Raw genomic sequence first — 25,335 nt, 5'->3', positions numbered from 1 at the left:
GTCTCAAAAGCATTTGTTTTACTTTAGGCATAGACTCAAAATTCTCAAAAAAATATGTAGATTTGTCTGAGACACTTGCATGATATATATCACAGGTAGGATTTTATGATAATCCTGACATGTGTTTCAGTAAGAATATAAAGAAGATTGAGGAAATGCCGAAAAGGAAAAGAGTAGTCTGACGTATATTTTTTTCTGTTGCATTTTCAGGTTTCACATTGTTCATTGCGGTATGCAGATACGCCACTAGAGGTCACCATACAGTTCTGCTTCCACACCTGGTGTGTAATACTGGGTGGGCCTCCAATTTCTGCACTGAGAACCCTACCGGGTTTTGTCTGTCTTACTCAGGCCAGGTAGCGTCAACATGTCCACCTGAAGGACGCTACAAATCCACACTTGACCCGAGGTCAGTGCCCACTCCCCACATTATTAAGACCTGAGAAGTCCTTCCAGGTGACAAGAGCAAAGCACCCATTCCTCCCCTGTGGCCTCATGGTCATGTAGGTGGCTCCTTATGTCGTCTGGTCACCGGCACTGATGACAAGCTGCTGCCTGCACCTCCGCCTCTGCAGGGTATTCTGCCAGAGGCTGGAAATAGAACAAGGAAGACAAGACTTACAAATACAAGGAAAATGATGGTGCCGGACAACAAATGAACTAGTGTATGTAAGTGCCACAGGAGTTCCAAGCGTGGCTAATGAAGTGATTCTCTAGGAAAGCAGGAGGTCACATGCAGAAAAGTGTTCTCAGAGGCCAATCAATCCAGGCTGAAGAAGGTATGAAAGCTGGATTTTAGGCTGATTTTCCTTTACTCCTTTCTGCCTTTGCAAGGGACCTTCATAGTGGGGATAATCTGAAACTAAGATATGACATAGGAGACATACAAATATATATCTATATATGTATATAAAGATCAGCCTTCACTCCCCCAGACTACCTGAGAGAAATTGCTTTCCTCTGCACTGCACTATTCATTTGTTGTTTATTGATTTGACAAATGTTTATTATCAACTGTGCCCCAAGCACTCAGTGGTGAATAAGATAGCCATAGGCGGGACACACCCACCTGGAATTTGTAGTCCAGTGGGGAGACAAAGATGATGGCAGTGCAATATGGTAAGTCCTAGGATAAGGGAAGAGCAGAGTACGACATGAGTAAGGAGCAGGGGCCCTGACACAGACTTAGGAAGTCAGGGAAGGCTTCCTGGATGAAGTGCTGTTCAATTGAGATCCTAAGCAGAATGGAGGTGAGCCATGCAAGAAGAGAGTAAGCATGTTCTAGGCAGAGGTAACAGCACAGAGGAAAAAGAATCAAACAGGATCTTATTTTTGTATACACAGTTTTGCATCTTGCCGTTTTTCACTTACCTATTTTATCCTGAGTCTCCATATCAACTATTTTTGAAAATATAGTTTTAATAGCTGCCTAACAGTCCACTGTGAGGACAGTGACTAATTTACTTACCCATTATCAAAGGGAAATAGCATTTTTAAGGCTCATGCGAATTGCTCTCCCCTTTACAAAATCATGTGAAATAATTCTTTATGGCTCATATTAATACCCCAAAAATCTCCTTTATTGGCTATCCGTTGAGAACAATTTCTACAAACCAGTCCAGTCACAGGAAATACCGAATTTAAGCAAGCTATTTGTTACTAACTGTTAGTTACATTTAACTGTTTGTAAATTTTGCTGCAGTCATTTTACATGAATTGGCAGGGCATTCAGCGGGACTCCAGGATTCTGGGGCTTTGAGATTCTGGCACTGGCCCTCAGAGTCCCCGCTGTGTCCCTCAGTCTGAGCGTCCCCCAAGCCTGCAGCTCAGCCCCATCCATCCCTCAGCCTCAGGCTCCCCCCTCTCTGGGTATTAGCTGATTCTTATCTCCATCTTTTCCCCAGTAAATGATTTTTCTTCTCTGTGGCTCCATTTCCCGAACCTGCAAACAGTTTCATAAATAGTTTTTATGTTAACCACATTTTGGGTTAAAATATAAATATATTTGACAAATTGTTGACTTAGCAAATTAATTTTCTGGGTCCAGCAGGAAAAACTTTCACAAACAACTCTCCTGGGAAGTAGGACTATTTCGGTGGAGCATCCAATCACCTTTTGAGCTGTTTAAGATCTAATTCACATCGTTTTGTTCTGTCTCCCTTTAAAATTGATCTTTTTCAGGTTGCCACGCCCCTCACTTTAACCTGCTTTACAACAAACTTTGTGGTTTGTCTGTTGTTGAGTGTTTGCGTTTATTGTCTTGGCGTTAACTTGCGCTTACCCAGCGAGGCACGTTTCCGAGAGAAATGGCGCACTGGTGCTGCAGCTGTGTGGGCACTCACTGTTCCGTTCAGACTATTTTGAATCAAAGATTTCTTGTGTCTCGTGTAGTCTTATGTTGCTGTATGACTTGTCGTGAGTTTGAGAATCTTTTCAAACCTCAGAGCACTCAAATAGTAACTAAATTTCTCAAATACATTTATTTCACGTGTAAGACGTCTCTTTCATCCTGGCGCCTGAGAATCTCCACGTGAAAAATGAGACGGTTCCTAACTCCATTACAGCTCCACGGCCTGGCTCCTGCCCTGGCCTCAGCCCTTCACGGTCTCGTTCTCGTTTGTCCAATTGGGCGGCTCCTGACTAGTTACTGCCTTATGATGCCCATTTAATTTATGCAAAGTAAGTTTAACATGTAGCATCCAGTTCCTTGAAGGGAAGATTTTACTTAATACTTTCATGATCTCAGTTAAGCAGACATTCATGTATCTTTATTGACAGGCGTTTAACAACTTTGCATAATTTAAAATGTCACCCGGGCCTATCAACTGATGAGGCCTCACGAAGGTGGGTCTGAAAGATAACAGCGTGCACACTGGAGCTATAGACGGCCACTTTCACTCCTCCTGAGGGCTTTTCCTGTACTGACTTTTGCTCGCCAGCTCATGATCTCAGGATGTACGAAAAAATAATCATTGTATTACTACTGTCAGGTAAGTGGATTTTTTCTTTTCAGCATGATGCTGTTATATTGGATATAAGATTATAGATTAAAACATAAACTACCCCTCTTTAGCACTATCGTATTTAACTGAATAAATAAATGAGTAGAATCTCCGATCCCAGTCTACTGGATGGATTTTATCGGGACTCAGCTGGCAAGGTGGAGGAAAGGTCATAAGGGAGCCCAGTAGTTGTGGCTGGATAACCATTTTCCAGTATGAGAAGTATGCTTCAATTCTAGCTCTAGCTAGACTCAACAGAATTTTATCAAATATTAGAGAAATATCTCTATGTGAATAAATTTGTGGCTTTGTGTTTTAATGAGTTTAACTTCTAAATTAAAGAGTCAAATGAAGGTGATGGTGGATATAGAGTCTTCAGTTTTCAAATAGTTTTCCAAAAAATTATAATTTCCTTCTTCTCTGGCCAGAAAGGTACAAGCCACAAGCACAAACTCTGAAACCATGGGGGAGTGGTTTTCCTCTCCATGGCTCCATTGTTTAGGTGTGATACACGAAAAAGCAAAAACAGCTCTTATTGGCTTCGGTGTTATGTGGTTTGGGGAGAAGTCTAAATCAATCTATTAAAATAAAGAAATAAGGTAGGGGTATTATTAAGTTGTATTAAATTAGCATTATTTCTAGCCTCTTCCTGAGAATATTATGGTTAATGTCTTCTCAAATGCAGTGTTTACATGTTAGAAATACTAGTGCCCAGCACATAAATAAGGAACAGGCATTTCCTGCGAATATATTTAATCCATCAGACATGCTCTAATTCAAGTTAGAGCAAGTATCAAGGATCTCCTGGACACTCGGCAGGAGACCCGGAAGAGACCCAGCATTTGCTAAGACAGGTTAGGGGATAAAATAGAGTAATGGTTAAAGCACAGGCATGAGAGACAGACAGAACTGAGGTCAGATCTGTTCCCGCATCTGAAAGATGGGGAACAACTAAGGCAAATTATTTACCTCGCTTTGCCTCAACATTCCCATCTGTAAAATGCAGACATTGTTGGTACCTGCCTTGTGGTAATCGCATAAGGACTAAAAGTAATTAATGTCATGTGTGTTACCTCAGTGCCTAGCATATAGTAAAGCACCAAATAAATATTTAGCTATGATAGTTATTACAGACTAGGGAACAAACCTGGGTATGTGATGGCGATTTCTGAGAAGTCATGGAGAAGAGGAAAATTAGGGGAAAACAGAAGCCTAACAAAGCTGCTTGAATTTTTTTTAAGTAGCTAAGTATGAAAACATTCAGCTTGAAGAAAAGAAAATGAATGGAGGGTACATGGTGTCATGTTTAAATATATTCAAATATTTGTAGAGCTATGACACAGAAGAAAGAAAAGGTATTCTTTGTGTTGTTCCAGAGGGCAAAGTGGGGCTACTCAATCACTTTAGACATATTACCCATGTTCGGAGGGAGGGGACAAAATATTTGGAAGAATTTTATGTGACTGTGAGCCGCCCAAAATTTGGAAAGGATTCCTAGAAAAGAAATAAATTCTTCATGTCTACAACTTTTCAAGCAGATAGTGGATTAAGGCCTTAAATGACACTTCATAAGGAGGCCGTTGAGCCTGATGACTCTGAAGGCTCCTTTGGCCTTCAGTGCCAATGCTATTGTCATCCTCACATCGTCTGAAGCCTTCCAGAAAAACTCCCTTGATGTGACTACTTTACAAACTAATAGAAAGACGCGGGAACAAGCCTTTCCCCTCCACTCATTAGTTGAAGAGAAGAACCTGCAAGGTGTGAGGCAGGTTAAACATCTTTAGCTACAGAAAAATATACGATTGTTTTGCTTTCTCCAGTCATCTTAGGGACAAAGCCAATATTTCTAATTCTAAAATATATCAGATGTCATCTGCCAAAAGGAGAGTTAGTTTTCTGAAAATAATTTGATTCCCAGTCCCTGAATTCATTCACTCATTTGTTCATTCAGTAAAGTACGTGTCAGTGCTGATCCCTGAGGTCACAGCTGTGAGACAAATGAGCTCCCTCCCTCTGGGGATGCATTCAGGGGGTGTGGGGGTGGGCAGTGGAAGGGAACACAGCCATTGAACAGAACAAGCACATTATTAACATAAGGGCAAACAGTGAGAAATTAAACAAAGAAAATTAAGCCAGGGAAGGTGATAAACACAATGCAGAAAGCTGCTTTAGAAAAGAGTAGCAGGAAATTTTTCTCTAGTGAGAATGGAGCAAGAAGCCAACCTTGCAAAGTCTGAGGGAAGGGCAAACGTCCGGAGACAGGAGGAAACTCAGTGTGTTCAAGGAAGCCAAAGATTTATTTGGGAACCAGATTCTAATGCTAAGACGAAGAAACAGTTTGAGAAAACAGTGTTATATCACTTCAACAAGGAAATCATGTCATAAACCAGGACCCTCTAAAAGTTTTCTGATTTCACTTAAAAATGTATGCAAAATTTGCATTCTAGGTCATAGTATACTGATTTAATTGGAAAATCCAAGGGACAGGTTTCATGATGGCTGTTTTATTCCTCAGTATATCCCCAGAATCTAGCACAGCTCTTGATATCCATTAGGATATTGGTTGAATCAGCAAGGAAGGAAGTAAAGGAAGGGAGGGAGGGCAGAGTGGGAGGAGAGAATATTTGTTTTTGTTTGGTTACGCAAAATGAGAGCTCTGAGTAAATAGACCATGATTACCCCATGCATCTTACTACCTACGTCTGCAGGTCCACCAGTTTGAAAAGCACATGATTAGAGTGACTAAGTAAAGAAACAAGGCACCTCCTTTTTCTTCAGTGATCCAAGAAGAGAGGCTTTCTGTCCATTTAATTGTTCCAGGGAAGAGTTCTGAACTGGGTTTCAGGGACCACAAGACTATGGATTTCTTCAAAATAAAGCCTGTGTCTTCATTTATGCATCCCAAACATTGCTAGGCACATGGTAGGCACTCAATAAATAATAGTTGCAGAAATGATAAATGACCAGAATTTGACTGCAGACTAGTTTAACTATGGAAAATCAGTTAACCCCCACGGGCCTTGGTGTCCCCATGCCTGCTGAGTAAAGCAGAGCCTAGCTGGCATGTAAAGTCCCCTCCATCTCTAAATTTCAATGAATCGTCAGAGGTCAGCCTGGGGTGAGCTGTAGGCTAGTTCCCAAACCTGTAAATCTCCTTAGCTTGGTATGAAACTGGGTTTTTAGGAAGAAATGGACAGTCCACTATGAATACCTAGAGAAGAATTCCTAAGACGGGGAAAAAGGGACAGTATCTCAAAATTGACTTACACTGACTTAAATTGGGAAATTGAATTTAATATTCTTGTGATGAATTTCTTTTTACTATGTTTCTATGTTTCTATGTTTACTATGTTTTCTGGAGAGTTATTGAAAATATCTATGAACCTATTTGGGAAACGCATTTTAAGTAATTTCCCCAACTTGTCTTTATAGGTTTTATTTCTGCACAGTCTATTGCAACTGGGTCACCACCAATAGCAGGTGGGTAATAGATTTCCAGCCGTTAATATCATATCTATGTATTTAATAAGTGCCTATCTGTGTGGTTTTCTGTGATAACGAACTAAATTAAAACTAAAGCAAAAATATTGAAGAGAAACATCCCAGGGTTATCTCTAGCTGTTGGGATTGTGGGTATCTTTTTTTCTGTTTTTTAAGATTTTCTAAGTTTTCTGCAAAGAGAATCATAAAATGTAATTAGAAAAAGTTTAAAAAATTTTAAAAAGTAAGCAAAACACAATGTCTTCTTTCTCAGAGATCTCTAACATTAAGCAATGCTGACAAACATTAAGAGAGGAAAACCAAGACACCAACTTATTCATTTTATTGTGGGTAGTACTACTCAAATAAACTTGGTTATCATGTATCCTGAAACTGATTTCAGGGATCTGGTAGAGAAAAGACCAAGAATTGACAGTGAACGTATGAGATAACTCATCATTAATAATTTTCCCGTTTTCTGTTTTTTATAGCTCTTGTTTCTGTTATAGTACAGTAACACCTTCCCAAGCCCCCAGCTGCCACGCTGCAATAGCTAAGAGTGTCAGAGACGTAGTAGCATACGTAGGATACATGATCCACTGAGAGGCTCTGTCACATCATGGGGGTCAGACAGTGTCCTGACTCATCCCTGTCTCAGAAAAGTAAATGGCTTCAAAAACACTGGAAGCCCCAAATCATAAAACATTGTACATTCTTCTCTCTGTCCTTAAGCACTACACCAACTCCCAACACAAAGGTGCAGGAGGAATGTCTGACCTCATCTCGTCCAGAACCTCGTCTCCCTTGATATTTTAGATCAGACTCAACTTCAGCAACTTGCTTAGAAGGTCCAGAGCAAAAGGGCGGGTTTCCCGCCGAGGTGTGCATCACCTACAGAGGTGTTAAATTTAAGCAATTAACTAGGTAGAACAAGAAAAAGAAACTCACTGGACTCAGGGCAGAGAAGTTGAGATCCCTGGCAGTAAATGGGGAAAGAATCCAGTTAAAGATATTCTGCTAAGCTATGTTTCTTCTAATCAAACTTGAAAATGAGATCTCTTTATGAGTAACATTAGGCTTTTGTACTATTAGCCTCCTGTGACTTTTTCACTTGTTAGTATTCCTTAACAGTTTCCCACAGGTAGCAATTATAGATCTTCCTCTTTTACCTGTGTACCACCTGTGACCTTAGGTCCTGTGAATCCAATGATGACAAAAATTTATCCAGTGGTAGAGAAAATGAGTTCTCTACTTTGCGAAAACCACGTGTAAAGAGAGGAGAAGGTTTAACTTCTGTTGTTTTTGCTTTAATAGGGTCATGGCAAATATTTAAGTTTTTACATATTCATTAAAGTAAAAGGAGCATTGTAAGATATTAATAGGGCTAAGCAAACACTTTCTATGTAGCAGGTACCATGTTAAGCCATTTACATGGATTATTTCATCTTATCCTTATAACAACTCTATGGAGTAGGTATTATCCCCATTACACAGATGAAAAAACAGAGGTTCAAAAAGTTTTAGAATCTTGCCAAAGGTCATATAGTCAGTGAACAGTGAAGCTGGATGCAAATCCAGGAGGTTAGACTTGTAGAGCCCTCATCCTTAATCGACATGTTCTGCTTCTTTCCTCCAGAGAGGATAACAGTCCCTTCTTAATCTGCTATCTAGTAATAAGTTGGCATTGTGGTGCAAATCTTTCAGATACTTTTTTCTAGGTATCTTTATAAATATATACTTTCAAAATTACTCTATGCAGTGTTCTGAAGTTGCCTTTTCTTCACTTAAAAGGCATTTTTTCAATATTAGCAAATACACTTGTAAAACATTTTAATGGCTTGACAATATTACATCTGATGCATAAATGTGGTTTACTTAACCTGTGTCAGCTTTTGAATATTTAGATTGTTTCTACTTGACAGTCTTTTAAACCATGCTGTGATGGACATCCTTGTAGATTCATCTTTCCGTGCCAGAGTGTGCACATAGCAAAGATTTTGATGGATATTGCCAAATTTGTTTTCCCAAAAGCTATACCAATATATATGCTCATCAGTAAATTTTGAGAGTATCTGCCTCAGTAACCTCTTACCAAACTGTGTGCCAGACGTCTTTTTATCTTTGCCAATAGGATAAGTGAATGATATGGTGTATTTATGCTTTGAGTTTTATTTCCTTGATTACTGATAAAAGTAAAACCATTTCACTACGTTATTTTTTAACAACTTTACTAAGATGTAATTTGCATGCAATGGAATTTACTCATTGTCGGTGAAGGATTCGAGGCTGGGATTAGGATGAGGAGAGTGAGGACCTCACCCCGGGCCCAAAATTTAAGGGTGCCCCAAAACCTTAGCCATGGAGATAAATATTTTAATGCAATATTTTAAAAACTCAAAATTAATTCAAAAGATTGACTGTGATTAAAATATTAAAATTTTAAATACAGTCGGGATCCCTCAGAGTCAGGATTAGGGTGAGATGAGTGCGGTAAGGCAAGCCAGTGCTGAGTCAGATCCTGGCTTCTGTCAACAGTCACGGGAAAGGAAACTCATCAGAATCCACTCAGCAACTGAGCTGAGGTGCAACTAGGGTTGTCTTTTTTTTTTTTTTTATTAAGATTATGATAGATTACAACCTTGTGAGATTTCAGTTGTACATTGTTGTTAGTAATGTTGTGGGTACACCACTTCAGCCTTTGTGCCCTCCCCCCACCCCCTCTTTTCCCTGGTAACCACCGATCGGTTCTCCATGTCTATATGTTAACTTCCACCTATAAGTGGGGTCATATAGAGTTCGTCTTTCTCTGTCTGGCTTATTTCGCTTAACATAATATAGGGTTGTCTTTTTAAAGGCTTGTCCTTGTTTCTGTTCACCTCTACTTCTAGGTACTAGTAGCCTTTTGGAGGATGGCTCCTCCTCCTCGGTGGACCCAGAACCCCATTTGTCATTCCTCTAGTTCTGTGAGACTGTCAAAATCTCTGACAAGCTTTGCAGGCTCTCAGGCCCCACTTGCAAAAGACAAATGTCTCCAGAGGAAAGCTGGTGGCTAATGTCAAGCTCACCTCTCTGCACTTCTCCTCCCCACCTCGGGCACCTGCTGTCCTGGTAGCCTCTGACACCCTCCCTAGATGCTTTAAATTTGCTCAGCATTTCTACTTGTTATGAACAGGAGGCTGGATCTGCAACAAGCCAATCTGCCCTGACTTGAAGCCAGAAATCTTTATTTCTCCAAATGAGTTTCCGAATCATTTGGGAAAGTAATCCCTTACGCAACATCAAACTATTCCCACTGTTATTTGGTTAGAATAGAATTAAAGGAATAGATGAGCTCATAGAAAATAAAACATTATATAATAGTAATCTTTGAATAGATCATGTTTTCCCATTGTCGTATCATTTTTTATGTGCTCTGAAGAGTTTGAGAAAAATCCTGAAAAAAGTTTCTGAAGTAAACTTCAGATAAATTTTATATATTTTTCTTTTTTAAGAAGTATTTTACATATTTTGTCATTGTTTCAATTAAAACATGTTTCATTATATTTTCAAACTGTTTATTGATGGCCTAAGATGAATCTATTGCTTTGTGTATATTCATTTTGTAAGTGACATCATTAGCCTTTATTTGTTATAATAGATGATCCTTTTTGGTTTCAAAATTAGGCAATCATATTCCCTATAAAAATGATAATTTTGTTTCTTACTTGAAATAAATATTTATAGCCACTTCTTTTCTTCTCATGTTACATATGTTAGAACTTCTAAAACAATGTTATATAATGGTCTTGATAGTAGTCATCCTGGTCTCGAGTCTGTCTATAATATGAATGTCACATCATTAGTTATGATGTCTGTTGCTTTCAGTAAATAATTCTCATCACGTTGAGAAATTTCTCTCTAGCTAAGCTAAGAAATTTAATCAAGAAAAGATGTTGAATTCTATAAAATACCTTTTCTGCACCATAGTTGAAACGTTGAATGCTGACTTTTATAGCTTAATGTATAATAATAAATTTCCTGACAATTATCATGAGAGAGAAAATATCTGTTATACCAACTATAACAGAAATATTTTTTAAACTTTTGTTTTCTTTTCTTTAGAAATGGCTGTTAATCTTATTAGTTTCTGTTGATTTCTCTGTATTTTTATTCTTTAATGTTGAAGTGATGATTGTATCAATGGATATCATAATATTGCACTGCTTCCCATCCTAGTACAAATTACTCAGCTATTGTAGCATATTCTTTTAATATTGTTCTGCATTTAATATTTGTTTTAGGATCTTTTTATCTATATTTTTGTATATAAAATATTTCTGCATTTATTTATGCACACAACTGTGCATTTGCTATCAAAAAGCTAAATGAATTTTTGCCCATTTTATTCAAAAATAATTTATTAATCACTACTATGGGCCAGTTTTCAGCATGGGAGATATTTAGAAGAAATAGCCATCTCTTCCAACTATAGTAGAAGGGTTTTCTGTTTTACAAAAATAGGTAAAAAATATCTTTTCTTCATATATACATGAACATGATAAATTATATTATCTTATTTCTTTTCTCCAAATTTTCATTTCAAACACGTGGAAAATAATCAAAGAAGACTAAAATTAGTATTCATATATTATCTTCCATGATTCAATAATTGTGGATAATTGGCCACATTTGCTCTTTCTATAAGTGCATAAATATATATATCCTTTTGTTGTATTTGAAAGTAAGTTATAAACATCGTAACACTTTACCCCTAAACATTTTAACATACATCTCCTAAGTAAAAAGACATTCTCCTAAATAGCCACAATTATTTTAACATCTAATAATATTACTAATAATCTCATAATCTTACTTTGGTTCATGTTCACATTTCTCCAATTGGTTCATAAATGTCCTTTATAGCTGCTTTTGTTTTAAAATCAAAATTTAATCTACATTCGTGCAGTGAATTCGTTGTTACATGTATTTTAGTCAAGAACAATTATCCAACTTTTTTTTAATGACATTGGGTTTTTGAAGTTTCCAAAAGAGTTGTCTAATACAACGTCCCACGTTTTGATTTGCCTGATTATTTCCTCATTGTGTTTATTTCTTAAAGGAAATTTTTGGCAATGTTCTTTTTTTAATGACTATTGCTCGGGCTTTAAACCTCTTCAGTAGATGTTTAATCATATACGTTTTTCAAAGACCCTTTTAATTTTAATTAAAACTCTCCAATTTAAAATATTATCTGTGAATTTTATATATGTTTTCTCATTCTTAATAATTTCGTATTTGTGTTTTATCTCCTCTCCTTGTCTTGATCAAAATTTGCGATGGTTTGTTTATTTTATTGATTCTTCAAAAACTCTTTTGACATATTTAGCAATTTCAGTATTTTACATTTAGTCATTTTGGTTCTTATCTTTACTAACTTCATCCTTAATTTCTATAAGGTTTATTTTGCTATTTCTTCGCTCATTTCATTTATTATCATTTTTTGTTTAGTAATAAATCAATTGAGGCTGAGAGTTTTGTAAGTTTACTTTTGGCCATCATTACCAAAGTTTAATAAGAAGCTTTCTTGTTGTTAATTTCAAAATAGTCAATAAAAACTACATTAATATCCTATTTAATTTAGGAATTATTTTAGAAGTATTTGTGTATACGTATGTGTGTTTTAACTCCCAAGTTATTGCAATTGGATTCTTTCTTAAATTTCACTTTTTCTTCACTTTTTTCCCACATAAATTTCTCTTTTTATTGTATTGTGGTCAGATGTTATGTATATAATTTCTACTTTGGGACTTTTATTACGAATTTCTTTGTAACCCAAATTACTATAAGTAAGCACTAGAAAAGAAGATGCCATCTTTGTTTGTAGTGTGTCAAGTTTTATAGATAGCTATTTAATCATCTTTGGTACATCCATCTCTAGATTTACGTAGTGTTGGTTAGGTTCTATATAGAGTTAGGTTCTGAAGAATACTAGCCAGCACTGATAGAGCACTCACTTTGTGCCAAGCACTGCTCTAAGTGATGTACATATGTTTAACTGTTTTTTTATTCTGGTGAAATACATGTAACAAAATTCACCATTTTATTAGGTGTGCAACTCGGTGGCATTTAGTACATTCACACTGTTGTACACCCATAGCCACTATCTAGTTCCAGAATATTTTCATAAATCTAAGAGGAAATCCCAGATGCATTAAGCAGTCACTTCTATTCTCCCTTCCCACCAGCCCTTGGCAACCACTAATTTGCTTTCAGTCCCTATCAATTTATCTATTCTGAATATTTCATATAAATGTAATCATACAATATGTGGCCTTTTGTGTAGAATGATGTTTTCAAGGCTCATCCATGTTGTAGCATGTATCAGTACTTCACTGCTTTTTATGGATGAATAATATCCCATGGCACGGATATATCACATTTTATTTATCCATTCATCAGTTGATGGACACTTGGGTTATTCCACATTTTGGCTTTTGTAAATAGTGGTGTTAGAAAGATTCTTGTGCAAGATTTTTTGAACACCTATTTTCAGTTCTCTTTGGGGTATATCTAAGAGTAGAAATCCTGTCATGTGGTATTTTATGCTTAACTTATTGAGGAACTGCCAAACTGTTTTCGACAGGCACTGCACCATTTTACATTCCCTCCAGAAGCGTATAAGTATTCAATTTCTCACATCTCTACCAACACTTCTTATTTTCCATTATTACTATTATTATTATTATTATAACTGTCATTCTAGTGGGTGTGAAGTGGTATTTCATTATGGTTTTAATTTGCATTTCCCTAGTGACTAATGATGTTGAACACCTTTTCATGTGGTTGTTAGCCATTTGCATTATCTAGAGAAAAGTCTACTAAAATCCTTTGTCCATTTTTAAATTGTGTTTTTTGTCTTTTTGTTACAATGTTAAAGTTCTTTATATATTCTGGATACTAGACTCCTATCAAAGATATTATTTGCAAATATTTTCTCCCATTCTTTTTATTCTCTTGGTAGTGTCCTTTGATGCACAAAGTTTTTAATTTTGATGAAGTCCAATTTATTTTTTTTTTGTTGCATGTGCCTTTGGTGTCATATTTTAAAAAAGAAAACCACTGCAAATCCAAAGTCATGAAAATTTACCCCCACGTTTTCCTCTAAGAGTTTTATAGTTTTATCTGTTATATTTAGGTCTTTGATCCATTTTCTGAGTTAACTTTTTTTAGATGGTGTGAGATAAGGGTCAAACTTCATCCTTTGCATTGGGGTACTAGTTATCCCAGCACAATTTGTTGAAGGGACTATTTTTTCGCCCTGTAATGCTCTTGACACCCTTGGTGATAATCAATTGCACATAAATACATGAGTTTATTTTTAGACTCTCAATTCTATTCCATGGATCCTTAGAGCAGCGCCACGCTGATTACTCTTGCTTTGTAGTAAGTTTGAAATTGTGAAGTAGAAGTCCTCTTTGTTCTTTTTCAAGAATATTTTGGCTATTTGGGGTCCCTAGCAATTCCATATGAATTTTAAGATCAATTTTCTATTTTTATTTTATTATTTGTGCAAAATTTTACATATATTTTAATTCATTGAACCTAGTCAATGATTCTATAAGGTAGAAACAATTATTATCTCTGTTTTACAAATGATGAAACAAAGGTACAGAGAGATTAAGTAAGCTGCCCAAGTTCTCAGCTAGTACTTAGTGAAATTAGTTTGAACCCAGGCAGTCTGGGTCTAGAATGCGTACTTAATCATTACATTATTTTGCCTTGTTTGTCATACACAGTGATGTTCCAGGCTTGACTCCTCCTTACTCTTGCAACACTGTCACTCAGCGTTCTGCTTGTGCTTTCACTAGAATGAAGCCTGTTCTGAGGCTGGTGGTCTGTCTGCTCCTTCTGGTGTGCTAATGAACCCTAATCGTGTGACTATGAGGTTAGCCTTTTGTTCCTTTTATGTGGACTAGAAAAGCTTTTAATCTAGGCGTCTCCCTTTAACATTGCCACTTATTTCTCAGTCATGATTATATTTAAAAATCAAAATGAAAGAAAATAAACCCAAAGGACAAAACGAGAATGTAGTACATCTTTTGGAGCAGGTAGGAAGATGGATCATGCCAGTGAAATTGCATCTTGCTAGGAGAAACATCACAAAAGTTTGTCTCTTGGTAACCTCCTTAAACTATTCTGTCAGGTACAGATCTCAAAAACATCTTGTCAGGCATTTCAGCAATGTCACCTCAGAATGTGGATGGGAATGTGGGAACACATGACAAAGTTGATCCATATTGATTTATTACCCAAAAGAAGTATGCATCCCTCACTGTGATTGCAAGACAAGATATTTTTCAGATCCTCTCAGTGTTTATGTTTTGCTTTCTTGATCTACCACAGTTGGAGAAAACTGTTAAATTTCTCACTGTTGTTGTAATTCTGCCAATTTCTTCTTCTTCTCTTTTTTTTTTTTTGGTGAGAAAGATTGGCCCTGAGCTAACATCTGTGCCAATCTCCCTCTATTTTGTATATAGGATGCTGCCACAGCATGGCTTGATGAGCAGTGTGTAGGTCTGTGCCCAGGATCTGAACCTGCAAACCCTGGAGCACCAAACCAGAGTGCACAAACTTAACCACTATGCCACCAGGCCAGCCCCAGCCAATTTCTTCTTTTGCTTTATATTTCTTGATGGTATGTTATTCGGATATAATGGTCCGTATTTACTTAAGAATCATTGTCTAACATATCTTTTAACAATATAAATTAATCCTCTATGTCCTTTTGAATGTCTTTGGCTTTAATTCTACTTTGTCTAATATTAAAATTGTGATTCCTGTTTTTATTTATCTTTATTTGCCTAATATACCTCTGCACTTTTTTTGCACATTTTGTCTTCTTTTGTTTTACTTGAGTTTCTTATAATCTAGTATATTGTTGGAGGTGGTTTTTTTTTCCTATTTTACTCAATTTAAAGTTCTTTGTCTTTTAATACAAAAATGTAATCCATATGCATTTATGGATTCACAACTGACATTTAGTATCTTTTTTGTTTTCTTTATCCCATACTCTCTTTTTAAATGATTTCTTATTTCTAATCTTTTTATATATATGCTATGCTTTATTTGCCCCTATCCTCTTATGTGGTTTGAAGGTATATAGCCGACTTGTAGTTATCCCATCAGCTAACTATGTTTTAAAAGCATTTTCTCTCAGAAATCCCAACTCATTTTAATGGCTCAGCACACGTAGAAACTTTAACTGTCGTTATGGATCCTGTACAACCTGGATAAGGTTGTTCTAGGCTGAAGCCAACTCACCAATAGCTCGTGGGGCCTTGAATGGATTTTAGTTGTGCCATGGGCAAGAGTCCCTCTGCCCCTCTCAGATAGGCCATAGCCAGGTGTACCAACCTCGTGACATATTCAGGTATGATTCAGATATAGTGAATGTACCCTGCAACTCATTGCACACAGAGATGTACACATAAACACACACACGTGAAACAAAATTCCACCAAATAATAACTGTCCTTACTATGTGGGGTGCACTCTGATGTACTTTCTTCTATTTCATACAATTTAATTTTTTAATGTCAGTGGCAACCCACTGAACTGATTTCATGGCCCATTAGTGCAGAAATTCACTATCTTGACCACATGTTGGAATCATCTGAGGGACTCTAAAAACTACTGGTGATCCAGTTCCACATCCAGGGATTCTAATTACTCCTGCAGAGGCCAGCAAACTGTAACCTGCAGGCCCGATCCAGGCCACTACCTGGTTTTGCACAGCTTGCAAGTTAAAGATGGTTTTTACAGTTTTAAGTGCTTAAAAAAAATCAAAAGAAGAATAATATTTTGTGGCATGTGAATACTAGATGAAATTAAAACTTTAGTGTCCATAAATAATTATTGGAACACAGCCACACTCATTCACTTATGCTTTGATTTAGATATTGTCTGTGGCTGCTTTTACACTGTAAAGGCAGAGTTAAAGAGTTGTAGCAGAGACCGACCATCGTCCACAAAGCCTAAGATATTTATTCTTTATCCTTTTACAGAAAAAGTTTACCAACCCTTGCACTAAGGGATCCCAACCTGCAATTTGAAAACTCAGTTTTAGACTGAGGATTTCTAAGCTAAGTTCCCGTGGAGCTCCTTGAAGCTGCTCCAGGAGGCTGTGGACACAGGGTGTGAGGCCCCAGGCTGTACCCCAGTTTCCACCAGAGCCATCCACTCTGTCCATTAAGCTTACCTTTGGAAAGTGCAGAGAGTAAAACCAAATGCTGCGGAGAGGAGATTTTCTAGGACAAAACCACAAGAAATGTCACACTTAATATGGCAACTTGTGAATGTTATTATTTCTCAAGCAAATCAGAGTAATATCAAATCGTTGTCTGAAGCTGTTAAAGTTTTACATAATAGTGATGTGAGAACCTTAGAAAATGTAAGGATAGACCTCAAAAACCATGAAAACAAAGTTTCCACATGTTAACTAGTATGGAGTAGTGGTTCCTAATGCTGGCAACACGTTAGAATCCAGTGCCTGGGGACCACAGATCATTCCAACATGCAGTCAAGAGTGACAACTACTGATCCAGTTTCCTCTGTTGCTATTGGTCACTGTTCAACCAGTCACAGGAGGAATCAGTGGTATGAGAACTTTGGGATAAAGTTTTCATTTTAAATGAGAATTTTTCTCATCCAGCCTGATTTCCTTAAGCCCAAACCTAAGATGTGTAGAGAGTTCAGCTACAGAAATGTCAATACCTTAAAATAAAGCTGGCACACCCAAAGTATGTAAAATCCTCTTTCATTCTGAGGATTTTTGGTAGGCAGGGGCAACTTGACTGGAAGATGCTTGGCTGGAAAAAGTAAGATTTCAGTTAACAAAGTGATACTAACCAGAAACATCTGTCCTTCCATGGTATGGATCTAACAGCACAGGTCACCCCACAACTCTGTCTTAGAGGTGCAGCCCTTCACCTCGGGTTAGGCACAAGGTAAATTATTATTTTTGTATCTTTTCAATCAGTCCTCATTTGCTGTAAGTGAAGGCTTGCTTGAAAGTTAGTTGTACTATAATTTGGTGAGAATTCAATCTTCTATTAATGAAATTTATTTGCTCTTCATTCATTTTATTCTGTATATATCATGATAGAACTTGGCAGATAGTTCTGCAGTGAAATAGATTTGAATTCAAAATCCAGATCTGCCACTTAACAGCTGCATGATCTTATGCAAATTAGGCAATGTTTCCGACCTTTGTTTTCCTCCTGTAAATAATTATTAATATATAATAATATGCTCTCAGAGAATTGTTTTGAAGATGGTAAGAGAGGATGCCTGGAATGTGGTAAATACACAATAAGTGTTAAATATGTATATTATTATCTCAGACATATAAATTTCCATGATTTTGAAAGGTGAAGTACCTTAGAAGACGTCTTTTCTGTTAATCTCATTTTAGAGGCAAGAAACTGAGGCCCAGTGACTTATTCACTTCTGCAACCAGATAGTAGCAAAGCCAGGACTAGAACGCTGACCTCCTTTCTCACTGGGACAGTGGACAGAAATATCCCTTGCTTTCCATCTGTCTTAGCTGAAGGGTGTACAATGGCTGGAATTATGGACTGAGTCTTCTCTCTACCCATGCTGTCTCAGTAATGGTTTGGGACAGTGAGGATGACCAGAAGCTGGGCGGTACAGAGCCAGGCTATGAAGTTCAGAGTTCCCTGAGGGGAGCTGCTCTCCTCTTAGGCCATGGCAGCTTCAAGGTAGACTCGATGAAGAGCTATTCTCTGCCAAGTTAAGGAAGGCAGAAGTGTGACCAACTGGCTGCTTGGGAACTCCCAAAACATGCCACTCTGAAGGGAAGCAGAAACTGGGTCATTTCACTTGAGACCCGGCCCACTAATCAGACCAGTTACCAGGCTATGTCCTTCTTTAAGAAGTACTGACCCACAAGTTCAAACAAAATATTAAGGGCTATTCAAGACACTAGGATCAAATGCTATCACACCAACAACTTTATCCTTTAGGAAGTTCCATTTTTCTAAATTGTAATTGCCTATTTTGGCTTACTAAAACCCTTCCCCAAAAAACAAACGTGAACAACAACAGACAAGATGGACACCTAACTATATTATTACAACTTGACTCAGACTGAATTTCTCAGTCCTCTAATTCAAGAGCAAGACTGAATATTTCTCTTAAAATATTGCTTCATGGCACTAGCCTTCTCTCAACATCTTTTGGAACAGGCAAGATCCCCATTTACACATTCACTCTGTATAAAATAACAAGGTCTGGCTGAAAAGGCATAGAGTTGGAAATCAGAGGATGTGAGTTTTTGTCCCAGTTTTACAAAAAATTAGCTGTGCAGAACTTCCAAAAATAAATTTATCCATCAGTTTTCCTGGTCATCACAATACCAAAAACTGACAGCACTTAGAAAATTTAATTTTTGACTTGAAAACTTTTGAAGGCATTTCATAGGCAGGGTGTATCCTTGTAAGAGTTTGCTTTTGCAAGATAAGACTTCTATCAGCTGTGAGGCAGGAGGGCTTCAAAAGCAAAACCAGCAGCTGCATGAGCTGACCTTATCACGTCATGACAGAAGCTCAGCTACTGGAAGTGTTGGCATAAAGCAAAACTGCAGGGTATTTGTCCAATGTTGCATTTTACTGTTATTCTTTCTAATAACAGTTGATGTTAGAAATGTCAACAGTTTGGGAAAGCCATGTGGTTTAGTGCATAGAGCATAGAGCAGATGCTAGGCTCTATTCCCAATTGTTGCCTAAGGAGTTCTGGGCCCACAAGTCACCCCACGTCCTTGGTACAATGGAAACAGTGGCAGGAGCCCTCTCATGCTTCCTCCCCCGACACAGAGGCATCTCAGGCTGGGAGAGTTTTCACAAGCAACTGTGAGGTCAGAGTAGTGATGAGACAAAGTGATAAGAGACAAGAAGATAAGAGAAAAAAGAGGTGAATGTTTGGAACAATTCAAATGTTATGCAAATGTAAGCTGTGAGATGATATGATCATGCAAACTTGGAATATTTAATATTCTGGGTGGCATATTAATTAATTCATTGTACCCTTCCTAAACCTAAAATAATATGTTTTGGTTCAGGTCACAAATATGTACTTTGTACAAGTACTATAGCAAATGCCATTTCAGTGTCTGGGGATTGAAAAAGAAACTAAACTCGGAGTTAGAGGCCTTGCTGTACCTACCCTTCTGTTTTATTTTGCACTAATTTGCCTCTTGGACATTAAACTTTTGTCAGTCTGAGAGCTTTGCCAACCTTTGCCTGCTGGCTGCCCCCTAGCCTCCATGTGAATGCACACTGTACTCTTCTTTCTCTATATTTCAGCCCATGCCATTTCGGTTTCCCTTCTCCACATCTTCACCTAAAACCCTACTCGTGCTTCAAGGTTCAGCCAGTGAGACATTGCAAGTAGGCGTGGGGTAAAGACTTCAGAGTAAGTTTTTCAGAGCCTAGTGCAGCTAAGGAAATGTGCAGTGTTGGCCCAAGACCCATCCATTCCTGGGTAGCCAGGTGCTGGACACATCTTCCATAGTACCTCAAGGTAAATATGCATCACTTGGAAAGAGAGGTGGAATTTCAGGTATAGTCTGGATGTGTTCCTGCTAGAAATGAAAGGATTAAGAAAATGACCCTCATGTCAATATTGCTAGAGCAGAAAACAGTTTCTTTTAGTGGCTATAGCAAGAGGACACTGAGGGTAAAGAGATAGAATGTAAGCAGTACAATGAATTGGTGTGAAAAAGTCATCAAAATGAAGACTACATAATTATTATTAAAATTCTAGCCCTTCGGATGCCTGGGAATCCCAAGGAATTTAGTTGTCTTTTTTTGTTTACAACACACCTCAGTGTTCAACAGCTAATATGCTAAAATATCAAACAAATCTTTTTATTTTTCTCAGGTTTCTAGAATTTATTCATTTTATAACTGAGAGTTTGTACCCTTTGACCAACGTCTCCCCTTTTCCCCGCCCCCTCAGCCTCTGGTAACCGCCATTCTATTCTCTGCTACTATGAATTAGACAAACGAAATCTTGCTGACAAGATCTCAACCAGGCGGTGAGATCTGGGAGGTGGGAATAATATTGGAAGTCAGTGGAATAGGTCTCAGTTCTGTTCCTTACCAGCTCCGTTAATTCTGAGCCAATTATTTAATTTTTATATCAAGTTTCTTATCTGTAAAGTAGGAAAGTTGGATTAGATGTTCCGAGTGACCTTGTAATGTAAAATGTAAAAGTAATTATTAATTAAATAGGACAGTATTTAAGTTGATCTTTAATATGTGAGCAACGCAAACAGACGTGGAAAGCTAGCCCTACCCCTCGTGCGCGCACGCGCACACATACAGACGCAAAGCAGGAGAGAGACCCTTCTTATAATCCAGTCTCCAAGAGATTTAGACAAACCGTGTCTGTTGTTTAATGGCTACAGATTTGCTTGGATGTTATCTATCTAGTTGACTCAACTGAAGATTCTATTGTAAAAAGCTCTGTTTAAAATTCACTTACTCACAGAAATTTTGCAACTCAGCATTTCTGAATATGTCCACAGATGTCTATTAGCTGATTAGGGCGTGAGGAACCTGGGAGAGCCTGATAAACATGAGGGCTGTTGCTGTCAAATGTAGGATTAGAACATTCTTGGTGGTGGTTGCAAGTACGTATTGTGGCATTTGTTTTCCTTACCTTGAATTTTGAAAGTAGCTTAAGCATCTGAGGATGTATGAAAAGATAGGTTTTTTTTTGTTTGCTTCTCCTAAATGACATTTTTCAACCAGGACCTAGTTTATTTAATTTGACGCAATTGATAAAATTCTTTGAATTATTCCATGTGAATCTATCTTGGAATAACCAACAAGTTCTTTAAAATTTAATTAAATATTAGAAGATACAAAAATATATCTGTGTGATAAAAGCTGTTGTTCTTTCAAGCTGGTACTGTGAACTATGGATCAATAACAAGTCTTCAAGCGCTCCTCATACCACTAAGCAAGCATGAGGATTAATTCCTATTGAAATACTTATAAGGTTGTCTGGGTTTTTTTCGGAAAATGGAAGAAAAGCTATGACAAAGGTCATTTTATAGATCAGCTACAGATATTAGGTTGTTAAAGAAATATTTAAAAATATATTTTATCAAGTTGTTCTTGGGGCATTTATGTATTCAGTTACTTACCGTGTTGATGGTTTTAGGTGACTGCAACAGAAAATTGTATCAAAGCAACAAATCTGGAGAATTAAAGCAGGTATTTCTAAGAACATAAGTGGCAAGTTTCAGACTCAAGTCAATTTGGCCACCAATCTGTTTTTGTAAGGGCATAAATAGGACATGACATTCACATTCACAGACGGGACTTGGATAAAGAGTATGCAATTTTTGGAAATTATCTCAAAGACTTTGTTCCTCTAAACAATGTGTTGCCTTCAATGTTAGATATTCCTGAATTTTAACTATAGTTTAGAGCCTTGCTTAGAAGCAAGGATGGAAGACGTGTAGCTCTGAGCTGGAAAGAGGCACTACAACCAACTTCGGACAAATGTTAAGGCCAATGTCAGCTTGTGAGTCCTGCTCTGTAAACTTGGGTAGTTTTTATCTCCTGGGTCTTCACCCTCTCCTTTCAGAATAAATTTCCACTAAATGCTCCTTTTCTTTGAGGAGTAGCTGTTGGAAAAGAAAGAAGTCTACTTATTTGCTAGAGAGTTAAAATTGTCTTGATAAAGTTCAAAACTTTTTAATGAGTGTTCTCTCCCTAAACGTTTTCTCATTTTAATACAAAAAAAGGTACTTTGCTTATACATTTAAAACACTTTTTTCTCCTTCTTTGACTTTGTTTAAAATTAAAAGATTAAAGTGCCAGTTTGAAGAGATGTTAGATCCTACTGTAGGGTCTTTGCCATATTCTCTTTACAACTTGCTATAATTTTTTGCCCCTTTAAGCTCTTAGATTACAGACCTCCTCCATGAAACGCAATGCCGAAAAGTGATAAGAACCCTCTGCAAGGAGGAGTGGCTTGTTTGTAAAGGGACTGCTTATCTTGGCCACTCATGATCACAAGGTGGAATCCTCCTATGAAGGGTTCTGGGCATGCTGCATGCTCTTTTCCCACACCATCCTCCATGCTATTGACAGTGATCTTTCCAAAATGAGAATCTGGTTCCAATCCTTTGTCTTTCTGCTGCCTTCAAGATAACGTGAAAATTCCATACTATGGCACATAACACATGGGGCTTCACTACCTCTTCTGCCTTTTTCCTTGTCCACCATTTCTCTATTCCTCTGCTTCTCACGTCTTACCCTGCAGCCACATAGACACCCTGCTGTTCTCCCAACTTCTCCCAATTTGATGTCTCAAATTCCAGGACGTTGCTGACTCTGTTCTTAACTGTCCACACAGTCTCCCCAGTAAAATCCTAAACTTCTTTCAAGATGAGTTCAAAGAACACTTCCACGAGATCTTTCTACATCCTACTCCTTCAAGTAGAAGTGACCACTTATCTCCTTTGTGCCCCGACTTCCACCATCACCCTAAAAAAACTGTATTATACTTAGCTTAAATTTCTATCTCTCTCTGCTAAGCTGGAATTTCCATGAATGGAAAGACAATGAATTATTTATTAATTCATTGTATTCCTAGTACATAGCATAAAGTAGGCTTGCTAAAACTCTTTTGTAAATGAATGAACAAATGGACAAATATACCCAAGGTTCCCAGTGACCATCAAGGCCCATGGACACATGTCTTAATCCCAAATAGTCAATCATAAAATTCCATTGAGACTTTACCATACCACGCCAAGTGCTGTGGACTTCATGGAGTTTTTAGTCTAAGTCTAAATAGAGGAGGTCAGAGAAGACCTTCCAAAGGAAATGGCATTGAACTCTAAGACCTGGAAAGAAGCTCGTTAGGTGAGATGGGTGTTGGGGGTATATTTCAGGCAAGAGGAAGAGCAGGAACAAAGGCCTTGGCATGGAAAAGAGTGTGGTGCCTTTGAGGAACCAAGAAATGTCCAGCATGGTAGAGTGGCAAGCAACGAGGAGGGGAAGCTGGTGGGGGCTGGGTCATGCAGGATCTTGCAGTGTTCACAAGGAGGAGTAGGCACCATCCTACAGATTCAACACACTTCCCCAACTGACCCCTACAAATCCTGCTCAGGCAGTCCCTGATGTCCTGCTGAACACTTCGGAAACCTGGAGGAGGGGTATATTTGTCTTCACAGTCAAAACTACTAGATGTCCTCAGGTGCAGTTTTAACATTTGAACTCATTTAACTCTTGAAAACTTCAAGTTTGGTGTGGTTTTGTTTTGTTTTTCACTTTTAGATTTTTTTCTTCAGGTTGTAAAAGTGTGTGCTTCTTACTGAAATGTTGAAAATATTTTGTTGCTCTTCTATCAACACACGTTTTCAATATGCTTGCACTCATGCTGTGCATGCCTCTTTGCTGTATGGCTTGTTTTATTCATTGTTATGTTCATTTTAGATGCAATCCGGAAACTCACTTAGTTGTTTCTCCATAAGAAATTGGCCAAACATTTATAACTGTTAGCATTTTACTGAATACCTATCATGTACGAAGCACTATTCTAGTGCTGAGGAGATTCAAAGTGAGCTAACTCTGGGACCTTGGAGCCCTGAAAACAAGTTTTATGTTTCAGAAGATCCCATTTGATATTCATGAGGGATTACAAATGTGTGCCCTAAGTGTGAAAGAATTACGCTGAATCGAAAGGTGTAAAGGAGATGTAACGTTAACTAAGAGACAGAAATCATTTTGTTCATTAGTTACCCTTTTTTGTAATTTTTACATACTTTAATTGATTCTTCATGAAAATATTTCTTTCCATAATTTTAATATTAATACTTGCTGAATCTCAAAATCCCAATCATCAGGTAATTATTTAAAACATTTGTTCTACAAACATGACTCTTTATATGCTTTTCCAGTGTCAGAGAATTTGTTGGGGGTCCAAGCAGGTATATGAACCAAAATATTCCTCTAGTGCATTTCTAAGAGAAAAGTGAACTGATTTGTAGGGGCCAACTCATTTTGATATAAAACTTTTAAAATCACAAAAAAAAATAAATAAAAACATTTGTTCTTATGTTATCTTTAAACCGTGACACCTGAATGTTGAAGAATAACTTAGAAATATTAGTTATTTGTCATGCTATTTGCTTAATTTGCGTCACAATTGTTTACATGCATGTGATGAATTGGGTTGTAGGACAAGTCAAGGAACAAGGTGAAAGCAGGATTTATGAGAAAGCAGGAAACATTGCAGACAGTTTGGGGACAATGATTCTTACCTGTGCAATTTGGGGGAAAATTGATTAGCTGACAGCTGGTAGAAATAGGCAGATTTTGTACTCTGTCCTTGAGTAGACTGACCAAAAATGTGAAAGACATTTTCAGTTCTTTGTGGATTCTCCAGAAAACCTTGAGCATTTAGCTTAGGAGCCAAAGTGACACTGTCTCTGGGGAATGTCTGCAGGTGCCCTTCAAACCTCGACTCCGTCGTTCTTGGGCACCATTTCCTTCACTAGAATGCCTCAAAGGAATGGGTGGAGCTACATCCATGGAGTTTAGTGCACTGCTGTTTATCCCAGAATGATGTATAACTCTCTTAAGAGTAAAAATAATAGGAATGCTTCAAGTTGGAGACTGATAAATAAACTACAGTACATTCATACATGGAATACTATGTAACCATTAAAAATCTTGTCATAGAAGAGCATATGAAACATAGGGTATATGTCCATATATAGTTTAAACACTATGTACATTTTTATGCATATTTAAAAACAATGATTCCATAT

Source organism: Equus quagga, chromosome 3, assembly GCF_021613505.1.
Source record: "Equus quagga isolate Etosha38 chromosome 3, UCLA_HA_Equagga_1.0, whole genome shotgun sequence".
In the NCBI taxonomy this organism is placed as follows: domain Eukaryota; kingdom Metazoa; phylum Chordata; class Mammalia; order Perissodactyla; family Equidae; genus Equus; species Equus quagga.
The sequence above is the reverse complement of the archived record's forward strand: the minus strand, read 5'-3'. Positions refer to the sequence as shown.